Below are 16,023 nucleotides of genomic sequence, written 5' to 3' on the forward strand. Positions count from 1 at the left end.
AAACATAAACTGAGCCTGGTTTTCCCTGGCGTGCAATTGTGTGCTTCCCCTGGGCACCAAGGGCACGTTAGCCAGGCTTGGCTGGCTCTGCTCTGAGCCAGAGCATGCAGAAGGGGCGCTTTTCATTTCCAAATGTGGCTTTACCATAAAATATTTATTGAAAGTTACAGTTCTGTATCACTTTACGTAGAATGCAACATTTTATTTGAGCCTTGTATTCATCCACATAGTAAAGATTATTAGTGTTATTTACCATATAAATTAGCAGCAGAGACCCTGGGAGTATTCAGTAAGGGCTTCGTATCAATGATCTCATATAATCTACTCAAAGGCCCTGAGAGGTGTAAAGGACATCAGCTGAGGTCCAGCAAGAAACAGACGGCACTCTCAAATTGGGTAATTTGAAAACAGCTTAATAAAGAGACCATTTAAAAGGTGTGGGCAGGGTAGAAGGAATCCACAGAAGACAGTGAAGTATCTGGGAGTGGTAACAAAAGGGTGCTGTCACATGCCTGGGCTTGGAGGGATTTGGGGACCAGGTAGGCACTGGGACACAGAGACAGGTCTCTCTTTCTGGGCTGCGGGAAGAGGAGCTGTGGCTTTCAGTTGTGGGACCTGCAGGGAGGAGCTGTGTTGGGTGGAATGAAAATCCCCATCTCACGCTCCCTCTGCCCTGGATCTCCTGATGCTATCTCCCATTGGCCAAACTCAACAGAAAGCCAAGCGCGAGGAGCTATTAATATGGTTTTATATCCGTCAGCTTCCCTGGGCTCCCAGATGAGGGGAGTAGGGTAGAGTGGGTTTTACAGTTAGAGAATGAGACCCAGGAATATTTAATTATATGACCAAGAACACCCATCCCGCAATGAGTCGAGGTCCAGAGGACCCAGAAACTTCCATTTCCTAACCTGTCAGCATATGGCACCCCACTGAGCCTTAGGCATTTTTAGTATATTCTGCCATCCATCTATCCATCCATTCACTCATCCATCTGGGAAACTACCATGTACTGAAAATTTAGTTTGTGCAAATATTGTGCCCAGTGAGACACTGTCCCTGCCCTTAAGCCACTTCTGAAACTTAGTATAGTTCCTGCATCCCTCCATGACATCCCTCCTGTTATTAAAATGTTTTGCAAAAAACAGATAATTGTAAAACAAAACATAACAAATCCTAACTCTGTCTTGGAAAGCCAGCCAGGGTGATCTTCATAGAGGAGGTAATACTTGAGCTTTGTCTTGCCAGGTAAGTCTGGGTCTTCTGGGCTCAAAATTAAGGAAAGTGTTCCAAGCAAATGGAGCATCATTTGCGAAGGTGTGAAGATGTTACAATGCATATTGTGCCAGAGTGGCTTTGCACATTTTGGTGAAACTAGAAGGGTCGGTAGCTGGGATTTTGGTAGTACATGAAAAAGAACGAGGGAAGGTCCCTTGGGTTGAGATGATCAAGGATCATGCATGCTAAGGGATGGGATCTGAACTTCAACTGTGTGATCTTCAACCCATGCTGGCAACCCATACTAAAGAACTTGAACCAAGCTCCATGTCCTCTGATACCCTGTGTATTTTCCTCAGCCCTCATCCCCCAGCCTCATCCCCTCATCTTATGCTTGTAGGTCAATATTGACAGCAGGGCAAGGGGAGGCGGCTGTTAGGCTTTCATTCACTGATGGCCCACTGTGGCAGTGTGTAGAGTGTCTAGTCCGTGGTCTCATTTGGAAGTTATTTCCATCATGGCAGTGGGGAAGGGGACTTGAACTTTCATCAGTGTAATACAAAGAATGCACATCAAATACTGGAAGGGTCCTGGACTGGAAGCTGAGAGACCTCTGTTCAGTTCCAGTGCTGTCATTAACTAGCCGCGTGGCCTTGAAGGAACACTTGGTCCCTCCTAGTTTATAAATAGTAGTATCAATATCTTTCTTTTACAGCACGTCTTAAGTGTGAAATAAACTGAATATAAAAATGTCTTACAAACTATGAAATGTTATAAAATATGGATATGCAATTACTTGTATAGCAAAGCAAAGTTTGCAAGTTGCTTTAGCATCAGTCATGTTATATTTGGGTATGTGGGGTTATTGATGACAATTTTTGAATATTAGTATTTATATAGAGATTAAATTACTTGATTACAGTCATACAGGACAGATCCATCCCCCATCCCTTAAGAGTATCTACCACTTAATGATAGCTGCTTATACAGCTACTTCATTCTTCAGAATGCATTAAGTAGCATTGAAATGGGACAAAATAAATTAGTCTTTCTAGACGGCTCCCTGTGTGCCTGGATCTTGGCCAGTTCTTGTGTACAGAGTAAGGGGACCACAGATGCAGGACAGTTCCCTGCAAGGCTTATGCCTCGAGTCAGAGGTCTGACAAGGTGGCCAAGGAAGCTGCCTTCCAGCCCCAGCCCTGCCATGCACTGTGCAGCTTTGAGTAAGGCATTGGAGCTTTCTGGGCTTTCGTTTCTTCACCTGAAAAATGAGCAGCTTAGGCCAAACAGGTCTTTTTCAGCTCAAAGAAATGGAAATAGTTTCATTTAAAAAAAAATACAATCCATCAATATTTGGTGACGAAAATGGTTTCAAAAGTTAGAGTATGTCATTACATTTCTTATATTTTATTGTCTTCTCCAATAGAGCTCTGTGCAGAGCCAAACTGCAGGAGATTCTGCCATAGCAGGCATGGAAACGCGAGGCATCAGGGAGGAATCCTTAATTTTTGCCTTATATGTAAACCTCTGTATATTATTTGATTGGTAACATCAGTGCTTATTAGGCTTGTATTTTAAAATTTGAATAAAAGTTAAAAATATTAGTAGCTTTCGAGAGTTGCAAGCACTTTATTGTATAAGAGTTTAAAAATATTATAGAGAGATCCCAAATTCTTCTGACATTTTAAAAAGCAGAATTTGAGGCTGGATGCAGTGGCTCATGCCTGTAATCCCAGCATTTTGGGAGGCCGAGGCGAGTGGATCACCTAAGGCCAGGAGTTCGAGGCCACCCTGGCCAACATGATGGAACCTGTCTCTACTAAAAATACAAAAACTGAGCTGGGCGTGGTGGTGGGCGCCTATAATCCCAGCTACTCCGGAGGCTGAGGCAGGAGAATTGCTTGAGCCAGGGAGGTGGAGGCTGCAGTGAGCCAAGATTGCACCACTGCACTCCAGCCTGGGCAACAAGAGTGAAACTCCACCTAAAAAAAAAAAAAAAAAAAAAAAAAAAAAAAGAAAGCAGAATTTCAGGCCTTAGTAACCCTCACCAGAGACTGAGTTAGCCACAAAGTGTCATCAGCAAGACAGAAGAGATGGCATTCTACAGGGGAAACAGCTGTGCTCTACTCAGAATGGCTGACACATTGAAAGCACCACACTCTGATCTGATCTTAGCCATTGTGCAAAGGATGTGGTGAGTCAGTCAGAAAGAGTCTTATGTCCACTGGCTTTTTGAAGGTAATAAATTATAGAGAATACAGGGCCCTTCCCTTCCTCATGTGTGCATTTTCAAAGACAAGGCAGTGAACACAGATCACCTGTTATATATCCTCCATCTCCCCACCTCAGTAACCTCATAGGGTCTGTATTATGATCCTCATTTTATACAAAACCAAACATGTTTTAGTTATAAAGGAAATAATGCATACCGTGGTCCATTTTCAAGACGAAGTGCCTGGAATCGGCTTAGGTCAGCAAACCATAGAAGAAACAGCTTCCCCCCAACTTAGTTGCCCTCACCCGAACTAAAGAAGTTTAGTGTAAGATAAAAGTTTGCTAGTATGCAAAATAGCTCGCTTTGTCTCTTCTTATCAGCCTACGCAGCTACTTAGGTCATAAGTCAAATACTTAAAGAGCGGCTGAACTAAGATTGCAACGCATTGTGGGCTGTGACAAAATGCAGCAAGACAACCCTAAAAAAAACCACCTAGAGTTCTTGCCTGACAATCAATAGGCAATGTCAGGGAAGACTGTGACCCCATAGACCTCAGCCTACGAGGAAGTGGGGGAGGGACCTGCGCACTATGGGATAAATTGCTTGTTGAAATTGAAATTGCTGGGTGTGAGTGCATGCCAGACACTGGATCTTGCAAGACCGCCATTCAAAGTCTCACTTTTGCTGTTCTCCGGATCTCTGAGTCCATTCTTTGGGTTTGGACAGGTGAGTTTGTTTCTCACAGTTATGCTTTGGGACAACTGTTTAACCATTCTGAGCCTCCGTGTGCTTATCTGTAAAATGCAGGTAGCACAACAGCTACCCTTAGGACTCTTATGAGGATTACATGAAAAAATACCATATCTAAGACATGAGGGAAAGAGTGATTAATATGAATCTGAACTTGAAGATTAATTAAATGCCTTATATCACTTTAAGTGCCTTAAAGTGGCACTTAGTTAGAAATGAAAGATGCTTAGGTAAGCATCTGCTAATAACCACTGATGTAATCATAGAATCTTGTACCCACCTATGCTTTGGAATTACCTGGAAACTTTAAAAAATATAATGTCCCAGAAAGTTTGATTCATTTGTTTTAGGGAAAAGCCCAGGTATGAACATTGTCTAAATGTCCCAGGTATTTTAACAGGCAGGGAGGCAGAAGGGAGTGGACATGAGCGTCAGTCTATTCCCATCTCCATCTACCCAGCACCACTGACTGGCAGCTTGTCAGTGAACACACTGATTTTTCTCATTCTTATGGAAAGCACCAAATAATCACATGTTCATTCACCTTGTTGTTCCAAACACATCTTAAATAGACATTTAGGAACTGGCACTGCTTGTAAATAATCCTCCGTACACTTAGAATTATTTCTGAGTCAATTTTTAGCGGAATGTTTTAAAAAAACCTATCACATCTAAAAATTTTAACAATTTGATCATGGAAAAGTTTTCTAATCATGTCAAGCATCAGTTTCTCTCTCAGGTCTTATTTATAGGCAGTGAAGAAGTAAAGTCCAGGCTCTTGCAATTGTACAGGGTAGAGTTTACTACTGTATCTGCAACTATTTATGAGGCTTTACTATGTGCCCCTCACATTCCAGATCCTAGGAATTAGAGAGCATAGAGTGTAATGTATTATGGGAACACAGGGAAAAATATGCCCCAGAGGGATCTACACAGCTTTCTATGGAACAGGTTCTTACCCAGCTTCACCACAACTCCCGTTAGAAGTAACCCCAACTCCCCTTCTCTTGCCTGATTGCCCTGGACAGAACTTCCAACACTATGTTGATAGGACAGATGTCCATCAGTGATAGACTGGATTAAGAAAATGTGGCGCATATACACCATGGAATACTACACAGCCATAAAAAAGGATGAGTTCATGTCCTTTACAGGGACATGGATGAAGCTGGAAACCATCATTCTCAACAAACTATCACAAGGACAGAAAACCAAACACTGCACGTTCTCATTCATAGGTGGTAGTTGAACAATGAGAACATATGGACACAGGGAGGGGAACATCACACACTGGGGCCTGTAGGGGGTGGGGGGCCTGGGGGAGGGATAGTATTAGGGTAAATACCTAATGTTAATAAAAAAAAGAAGTAACCCTAACTCCCACATGGGCTATGATAATGGAAGGGGAGGCAGGACTTGTAGGCTGTGGAGCGTCAGCCTTGCAGGTCTTTCTCCAAGAGGTCTTACTTCAAGATCTGACCCAGATCAAAGAGTATGCAACATCTTCTTGCCTTGATTTGGAGACCTTGAGAAGCTGGAATGCCCCAGAAATGGAGCACATCTCATGGTGTGTGTGCATTCACTTTCTGTAGGAATTGTTTCAGTTTCTCTTCCTGGTTAGCCACAGAAATAAAGCCCATGCATAGCTCTCTCTGTCAAAGAGAAGTGAAACTGAGGTGTCATCTGTCAGTTCTGCTTGTGGAACCCGGAGTCATAGCAGGGCACTTGGCATGGGTGATATTAATAGGTCCAGAGTCGACTCTGCTGTGGGGAAGCTGAAAGAAGCTCTGAAGGTCTCAAGAGGAGACCACACCGTGCTTTCAGGGGCTCACTGTCAGGGAGGGACCAGGCAGAAGGAGATGTGTTGGGTGGAGCAGTGTGGAGGTGCAAAGTAGCCCAGGGTCCTCCGAGAGTCCACAGGGAGAGGCTGCCTGTTTTCATGATGCCAGCTTATTTCTCCAACAAGAAAAAACACCACTGTACTGAGTGCTAGATGCCAATGCAAATCTAATTGCAAATGCCAACATGGGCAATAAAATTGCCTGAGTATGTATCAGGGCCTAAAGCCTAAGCAAAAGAGCCAGAATATGCTCATAATGAATTTACTTTGGGTTGGAACTCTGTGCTTTCATTTCATTAATACAGTTCCCATATAATTTATTAACCCTGACCTAGAACTCTCTGGGGATCCAAAATGAACCCCAGTTTGAGAAATAGTGTGTGTTGTCTCCCTACGGGGCTCACTGTACTCTCCTCCAGGTATAAAGGGGACCATGTCAAAGAGAGGTGCACAGGGTGGTTCACATCCTGAGTGGAGAGACCCCTGCCTCAACCATCTATTTGGTCACACCCCACAGCTTTGGGGCGGATGGTCTCAATGATTACATTTGATTAGCTCATTAAGTAATTTGTGGCTTGAAAATGTTTTGTAAAGATAATGGATTTGATTTTATTGCTCAACCCCCATTTATGAGTGAGAACATGTGGTGTTTGGTTTTCTGTTCCTGTGTTAGTTTGCTAAGAATGATGGCCTCCAGCTTCATCCGTGTTCATGTCCATGAGAATACATGGACACAGGGAGGGGAACATCACACACTGGGGCCTGTTGGGGGGTTTGGGGCAAGGGGAGGGAGACCATTAGGACAAATACCTAATTAGGACAAAGCATGCGGGGCTTAAAACCTAGATGATGGGTTGGATGGGTGCAGCAAACCACCATGGCACATGTATACCTATGTAACAAACCTGCAGGTTCTGCACATGAATCCCAGAAGTTGAAGCATGAAATAAAAGATAATGGATTTGAGGGTTAAAGAATCACACCTATATTTTAGAAAACTCAAATAAAGAAAACAGGGTTCTGCAGATGAAAGTATCCATAAGATTTCCAAAGAACATACATTCGATTTGGGCACTAAAACCAGGATGCCTGCTTCTGAGCTCAGAACCCACCTGGGGTCTGAGTGAATGTTTTAAGAAGCAGACGCTTGTTTTATAAATAGGCTGGATTTTCATGTGTGTCTTAATCCAAAAATAATTAATACCCTTATGGTATCACAAGCAGTTTAAACAATTAGAAATATGTAATGCAACAATCGCATTTCCTTGTTATCCTTGAGAACTCTTGTTCTCCACTGGGAATTCACAAGTACTACCAAACTGAGCTTGCAAAGAGACATTTATCATAAATATTGCTGCTGCATTTCACCTGATCCAAAATTAATATTTCATGAAGAAAAAAATGATTTTAGGGTAAAGAAATAGTTTTGCTCCCAAACATTAGTTACTTATTCCTAGAAGATAATGCTTATGAAAATACTGGCCTCTATTTATTTTAAAGCTTAGGAAATGTCATTCTAATAATATCTACAAGATACCTTCTAGATACAGGAAATGACCAAAAGCAAACTGTGAATGGCTAAAGAAAAGCTTTGAATGAATCGAGAACGTAGGAGGTAGTTGTGCAGTTAAAACTGGGTCAAGGCTCAAGAATAAGGTCTATATTAAGGCTTAAGGCTTTTTTTAATCATTAAAACAGGAAAAAAGGAAAAGAATATAAAACCCACACAATACACATCTGACTTTTTCTGCACAATCACATCACACATACCCAAAATGGTGAATGATTTTTGGAATTGAGAAAGGGAGCGTGTGTGTATATTTGGAGAAGAGGGCCAGAAGTGTGTGTGTGTGTGTCTATGTGTGTGTGTTTGCACACACGTAGGAGCTTTGAGTAAACATGTCGAAGTCAAGATTTCTCAGATACAGATGATATTAATTTGGTTCCAATTCAGAGTTATATGTATTTTCTTTAATTTTCATATCAAAAATGAGAAAGTTACATTTTAGAGATGCTCATACTTAGAGGAAAATATATGCTGATTGGATTTCTAATTCTATACCCCAGTCAGGTCAATCAGCTCAATTTAATTAAATATAACATTTAATTTTATTGGATTTCCATTTAGTGGAGGCCTTTGAAGTCAAATGGATTATTATAGATTTCTTTTTTTTTTTTTTTTTGAGGGGTAATGGAGAGTGCTTTCCTAGTTTTTCTGCTATTATGTATGGCATATTTTTATATGATTTTGCAACTGTCTTGGTAATGAGTAACTTCCCTTAAGTATCTCAAGGCAATGTGACTGTGCATTCATTTTTATTTTAAATGATTTTGAAAACACTCTTAATGAACTGATGCAATCTATAGTTTCTGAATTTATTATTCCTATTGAGTTTTGTTTTTAAAAACTATTTCCTTTTTTCTCTTCAGCTTCCTGATTCTGCAGAAAGGGTTTCCTTCCTTTAGTGGTAAGATTCTTTCTCTCTCCTTTTATTCCATTTTGTAGTGAATAGACTTTTTATCCTTTTTCCTGTTCATTTAGCTTTCTCATGTTCCTTTCCTTCCTCTATCCTTCATTTTTCTTCCATCTCCTCCTCCTTCTCTTTTCTTTGGATCTTCCTTCTCTCTGCTGTTATTATTAAAGTGATTTTTCCTGTTCACGTAAAGTGAGACTATAGAAAAATAGTCTCCAAATTTGCCAAAATCCTAACAGATATTTTATTTTATTATTTTTAAGTTTACCTCTGTTTCACCCCTGTTTTTTTTTTTTTTTTTTTTTGGCTATCATAAATGATGGCATAAACACACTGATTAGAGGCAGGCACTTCTAGGCCTGGATTAAATCAGAACATACCCAACTGTGATTGTTTCTCCATTGATTGTTTAATGCATTGAGATGGTACTGAAGGCAAATTTTAGAGGAAAAAAAGTATAAGAAAATAAACCAAGATTTAGGGATTGCTATATATTTACCACCATTTACAGGCTGGCCCTGCGGTGAAGATGGGGTGAAGATAGATCCAGTAAACCCCACCATTCTCATGGACATCTAAAGGCTAATGGCAAAAACACTGTAATTTTTTTCAACAGTCATTTATTAAGCAGCTGGTATATGCTAGTGATTTTCTGAGGAGCTGTTTCATGATCAGAAGAGCCTGAAAAATTTTTGAGGGAAATTTAAAATCCAAAGGAGAAACACAAAAGCCCAGGTAGTCTAAACAAGACTGGAAAAGAGTAATACAACTTATAGTAGTAGTAATATGGTTTAGCTCTCTGTCCCCACCTAAATCTCATCTTGATTTGTAATCCCCAGGTGCTGAGGGAGGGAGGAGGTGATTGGATCATGGGGGTGGTTTCCCCCGTGATGTTCTTATGATAGTGAGTGAGTTCTCATGAGATCTGATGGTTTTATAAGGCAGTTTTCCATGCTCTTCCTCACTCTTCTCTCTCCTGCTGTCTTGTGGAGAAGGTGGCTGCTTCCCCTTCTGCCATGATTGCATGTTTTGTGAGGCTTCCCCAGCCATGCGGAACTGTGAGTCAATTAAACCTCTTTCCTGTATAAATTGCTGAATCTCAGAGAAGTGCTTTACAGCAGTGTGAAAATGGACTAATACAAATAGCAATAATAATAATAATAATAATATCATTTATTGCTTACCAGAACCGTATGTAGGGCATTTTGTTTAATTTAGTTTCCATTGCACAGCAACAATCCAAATGACCTAGATTTTTCAGCATTGAACAATCCTGTCATTCTGTGGAATAGACTTCTCCAGAGCCAAGCCTGTTCAGTGAACAAATGCACAGTGTGGATCCAGATGAGATCATCATTTCATCTGTAACTTTGAGTACATTTAGAACCCAACTCCTGAATTAAACTTCCCCTTGCATAATTAACTATTTATTTTTCTCTTCTTTTATTCAGGATCACTTATCTAGCAATATGGGAGACAAGTCTTTCAGCCCAGGTATGCTGAATTATACAGTGAATTCTACAACTTGAGTCTCAGTTTCTCTAATCTGAAAGATGAGGCTATGAGTGCTCATCCTTCTTCGCTCATAGGATTATGTTGAAGACCAAATGAGATGATGAAAGTGAAAGCACTCTGTAAAGTATAAACCGCTATGCAAGAATAGTTCCACAGATAATTACTGAGTAATTTCTTTGTATCAGTGCTGTGAAAAACTCTGAGGATTTGAAATTGGCTAGGAAGGTATTCCAAAATAATTTCTATCATTTTTCATTAAATATTAATATTTCCAGAAGATTAGCACATTTGAGGAATTGTAAGACACCCAAGGCTTTGATAGACGGATGATAAAAAAATAAATAAGAATATGATGAAATTAGTTTTATGTAGAAATCACCTTAAAATAGAAATTCTTCAGGTCAAATATCTAGAAAACCCCATCGTCTCAGCCCAAAATCTCCATAAGCTGATAGGCAACTTCAGCAAGGTCTCAGGATACAAAATCAGTGTGAAAAATCACAAGCATTCTTATACACCAACAACAGACAAACAGAGAGCCAAATCATGAGTGAACTCCCATTCACAATTGCCTCAAAGAGAATAAAATACTTACAAGGGATGTGAAGGACCTCTTCAAGGAGAACTACAAACCACTGCTCAATGAAATAAAAGAGGATACAAACAAATGGAAGAACATTCCATGCTCATGGGTAGGAAGAATCAATATCGTGAAAATGGCCATATTGCCCAAGGTAATTTATAGATTCAATGCCACACCCATCAAGCTACCAATGACTTTCTTCACAGAATTGGAAAAAACTACTTTAAAGTTCATATGGAACCAAAAAAGAGCCCGCATTGCCAAGTCAATCCTAAGCGAAAAGAACAAAGCTGGAGGCATCACGCTACCTGACTTCAAACTATACTACAATGCTACAGTAACCAAAACAGCATGGTAATGGTACCAAAACAGAGATATAGACCAATGGAACAGAACAGAGCCCTCAGAAATAATGCCGCATATCTACAACTATCTGATCTTTGACAAACCTGACAAAAACAAGAAATGGGGAAAGGATTCCCTATTTAATAAATGGTGCTGGGAAAACTGGCTAGCCATATGTAGAAAGCTGAAACTGGATCCCTTCCTTACACCTTATACAAAAATTAATTCAAGATGGATTAAAGACTTACATGTTAGACCTAAAACCATAAAAACCCGAGAAGAAAACCTAGGCATTCAGGACATAGGCATGGGCAAGGACTTCATGTCTAAAACACCAAAAGCAATGGCAACAAAAGCCAAAATTGACAAATGGGATCTAATTAAACTAAAGAGCTTCTGCACAGCAAAAGAAACTACCATCAGAGTGAACAGGCAACCTACAGAATGGGAGAAAATTTTTGCAACCTACTCATCTGACCAAGGGCTAATATCCAGAATCTACAATGAACTCAAACAAATTTACAAGAAAAAAAACAAACAACTCCATCAAAAAGTGGGCAAAGGATATGAACAGACACTTCTCAAAAGAAGACATTTATGCAGCCAAAATACATATGAAAAAATGCTCATTATCACTGGCCATCAGAGAAATGCAAATCAAAACCACAATGAGATACCATCTCACACCAGTTAGAATGGCCATCATTAAAAAGTCAGGAAACAACAGGTGCTGGAGAGGATGTGGAGAAATAGGAACACTTTTACACTGTTGGTGGGACTGTAAACTAGTTCAACCATTGTGGAAGTCAGTGTGGCGATTCCTCAGGGATCTGGAACTAGAAATACCATTTGACCCAGCCATCCCATTACTGGGTATATACCCAAAGGATTATAAATCATGCTGCTATAAAGACACATGCACATGTATGTTTATTGCGGCACTATTCACAATAGCAAAGACTTGGAACCAACCCAGATGTCCAACAATGATAGACTGGATTAAGAAAATGTGTCACATATACACCATGGAATACTATGCAGCCATAAAAAATGATGAGTTCATGTCCTTTATAGGGACATGGATGAAGCTGGAAACCATCATTCTCAGCAAGCTATTGCAAGGACAAAAAATCAAACACCACATGTTCTCACTCATAGGTGGGAATTGAACAATGAGAACTCATGGACACAGGAAGGGGAACATCACACTCTGGGGACTGTTGTGGGGTTGGGGGAGGGGGGAGGGACAGCATCAGGAGATATACCTAATGCTAAATGACGAGTTAATGGGTGCAGGAGATCAACATGGCACATGTATACATATGTAACAAACCTGCACATTGTGCACATGTACCCTAAAACCTAAAGTATAATAATAAAAAATAAAAAATAAAAATAAAAAAATAAAAAATAAATGCTCTAATATGTGCTCTGCCTACTTCATTAAGTTGTTAAGACCATTCAAGAAGTAAATATGTATTCAAAAGCCTACATTATATAAGGCTATACAACTGTGGAATATTACCATTCTCTAATGAGATTATTAAAATACAATATTTGTAAACTTATGTGTATTAATCAATTCTATGGTGATTGTGGTCATATTTTAAGAATAAAATCAAAACTGATTTGGAGTGAGGAAAGGAAAGTAATAGAGAAAAAAGTCAACACTTATTGAATACTTGCTAAGTGTTAAGAATGCACCATATTTCATGTAATATAAATGTTATATTATTGAGGCTAAATAATTGTCAATACAAGTCTCATGAGATCTTACTCTATTAAAAAGGGGCAGGAAATGAGGATCATATATGAAACAACATCCCTGGTCCAAGTGGCAGAGTCAGGATCCTCACCATTTTGGTCAGGCGTCAAATCCTACAGTCTCTCTAAGACAGCACCTGACTCATGGCAAAGTGATCAAGAAACAGAATCCCCTGGTGTTCAGGCCAGAGCTGGCCAGATGGTACAGAAGATTATAAGCACTGGTTTTCAAATGGTCCTGCCTATACAGTCATCTGAGAGGGCTTGTTGGGAATAAGAAAGAAATACTACCATTTAGATGGTTGGTGTCAGAGACCACCCAGGAGTGAGTTTAGGGATGAGCTCTGTGAAACTGCAAACTAACACTGTTCACCATTCCAATCAGTCAGTCAGGAAAATCAGTTTCCTTTTGAATTCTGTTACTGACATCCATGACTGAACAACCTTGCACATATTACTTAAGGAACTCAGGTTCTTCACCTGTAAACCAGGGAAAGTAATAGCCAACTCTCTAGGCCAGCAGGAGCTGAAGGTAAGTAAATGCCAGTTGCCATTCCTACTTCTCTAGGGCATACTGTATCTTAAGCTTCTCAGAGGATTTCTGAAGTGCTGTCGTTTCTCTGACAGGCCTTCAATTAACCAGGCCTACCATTGCCTTCTTGATATTTGAAATGATTATTCCCGGTGGTTTGGGAGGCTCCTGGAAATCCAAAGAACAACACTACTGAGGAGCCATGCGACGTAGACAGAGACAGCCAGAGAAATAGCCACGTACATAACAGACAAGTAATACTCATAACAGGGAAGCCAAATAAGTAACACTGGTGTAAAGTAATAAAAACAGTACTGATAAAAAGTTCAGACATATCAACACCTTTTAAAATCAAAGTATCCATATTTTGATGATAGTTATTTTCTTTTCTGTCTCACTCCAGTTTGTTTGCTTTATCCAAGAAAAACCTGGTAGAGATGACTCCCGGCACTTTTCAAGAGTGAGAATTTAACCCCAACTTTAACCTCACTTTTGAGCTCCTTACTCTTGTGAGTGGAAGGATGTCTGCATGATTCCAAAGTCTAAGTCTCCTCTACACCAAAGCAGAAAGAAAATCTATTACTTTAGAAAATGTTAAAAATATATTTCCACAGGGCTCCAGGAGTTAACTTCTACTTTGAATGACCTACTTTGAATGGAGGCTTTCTTTCTAGAGGGTTTAGTTAATGAAGGTCAGCCAGGAAAGCCAGCCATGGGGCCTGGTCTTTAGATTTCAGTTGCAAACAGTCAGGGAGTCCAAGCTCCAGGAAAAGAAGATTGAAAACATTTAGTCTTTTAATTTTCTGTGGGTAGGTATCCTGATTCCTTCCCCCAAAAGAATGAAAGGATCTTTAACAATTGAGTTCAGGGCTTTCTTCTTGCTCCTTTGATGCTATATAGAAGGCCCAGACTTCCACGTTAGAAACACATTTTTCCTTGCTGCTCAGGTCTTTCCTAATGATCATTTATGACAAGGAGATGACCATGAGATGCTCACTCAGAAGAGCTGGCCTAATGAGTTTACCTGAACAGCCTGGAGAGCACCAAGGGATCTAGGCTGAGGTGTCTGTCTCCTGTGAGGAGGGGCGGCAGTGCAGAGACCTCGGGGCGCTGGAAATTAGTAAGGCGGTGGGTTGAATTCTTCTCAATGCTAAGCAGTGCCCTTCAGCAGAAAACCTCCTGATAGATCCGTTTTAGGCTTGGTTTCCTGTGAAATGCAGCCACAGACCTGAGAGGTCTGACCTGAGGGCTGGCAGGACTTCCTCTTCTTAGGTTGGAGTGCGATACGTGAAGCTTTCAGAGGCTGAAATCTTCCAACGCAAAGGGTGTTTTTAAAGACACGCGGTGTCCTTATGTGGCAACTTCATAGTTACCAGAACACGACAAAAGGAACTGCTGGGCAACACTCAAACACGGAAGGCAGGTTTTGCGAGTCTCACTTTATATGCATAGTGGACATTAATTATCTTGCGGCTTAATTTTGCAATGGCTTCCTGAGACCATCCCAGACACATGGACCACGTGTTAAGGAGAGAACCTGGGAACTAAAGGAGAAATGCCTGCCTCTTATTCTTGCTGTATTAATTATTAGCTGTGGGATCTTGGGCACTTTGAAGTTTATTTCTCAAGCAGTTTGAGTGTTAATAATATTTGTATTTTAGAAACTTTTTTAAAAAATGAGGGATAATTGAGGACTATATTTCCTTCATTGAAGAAATGATATTTCCTCAATTGTGATGGAAGGATAATATTTATATTTTAGAAATATTTCAATAAATAAACAAAACATTGTAAATAAAGGCATGCAGTAATGTTTGGGCACATATTAGCTGCTTCATACATTTTCTTTCTGCCTTAATCTTGGTCCATTTAAGCTGATCTTGCCGGGGGCCTGTTTCCTCTTCTGGAGACTTGACATTCTAGTTTTATATAAGTTGATGTTGAATTCCATAACAAACTCCAACATTATTTACAATAAATTCAAAGGTAGAAGTTTATATTTTCTTGGGTAAATAACTCTGGTTTTGACTTAACAGACACCCCAAGGAAAACATGAAAATAAGCACTCTTTGAATGCTAATTATGAGTCAATTACATTGCTAAGCGACTTGCAAGCATTATCCTCCTTAATCTTACGAATAACCATGTAAGGAACATATTTAAAATCCCATTTTGTAATTGTGAAAACTGAAGACTAGGGAGACTCGAGTAGTTTAACCACTTTATTAATTAGCTTTTGCTGCATTAGGGGCTTAAAGCAGTAACCATTGTATTTAGTTCATGATTGTGAGTGTCACTTGCTCACTTCTTTTGGTCTGGAGAAGTAGGGTTTTCCTAACAAAGGACTGAGCCCTGAGTGGCTAACGAAACAGAAGGTCAAATTGTATTGTCTCACAGTCTGGCCTCTGGAAGTCTGAGATCAAGGAGTCTGCAGGGTTGGATCCTCCTGAGAGCCGTGAGGAGAAGATCTGTTCCAGGCCTTTATCCCCGGCTTGTGGGTGTCTTTGTATCCTTGTTTTTGTGTTTACATGGCATTCTCCTTGTGTCTTTGTCCAAATTTCCCCTTCTTATCAGGACAGCAGTCACAGTGAATGATGGCTCACCCTAATTACCCAATTTTAACTTGATTACCTCTTTAAAGACCCTGTCTCCATGTCAGAAGGCATTCCGAGGTATTGGGGGGTTAGGACTTTAACAAATGAATTTTAGCAGGGACATATTCGACCTATAGCAAGACCTGATCATCTGGTCTGTGCTAGTGGGTTGAGAGGCAGTTGGGTGATCCAGGAT

At 40.2% G+C, this 16,023-nt stretch overlaps 1 protein-coding gene across 2 annotated transcripts in view; it reads right to left on the reverse strand.

Moving 5' to 3' along the window:
- CLNK (cytokine dependent hematopoietic cell linker) overlaps window positions 1-14,625 on the reverse strand; it is a 195,326-nt gene extending 180,701 nt beyond the window's left edge. Inside the window, exon 1 of one of the 2 annotated variants that reach the window (XM_063619396.1) lies at window positions 14,258-14,625. The gene's annotated coding sequence lies outside the window, so the exon portion shown is untranslated. Of the gene's footprint in view, window positions 1-3,644; window positions 3,743-14,257 lie in introns of those variants that run through there. The other variant, XM_063619397.1, reaches the window with a different exon arrangement.
- Between the last annotated feature and the right edge of the window lie 1,398 nt (window positions 14,626-16,023).

This window comes from Symphalangus syndactylus, chromosome 16, assembly GCF_028878055.3.
Source record: "Symphalangus syndactylus isolate Jambi chromosome 16, NHGRI_mSymSyn1-v2.1_pri, whole genome shotgun sequence".
NCBI lineage: Eukaryota > Metazoa > Chordata > Mammalia > Primates > Hylobatidae > Symphalangus > Symphalangus syndactylus.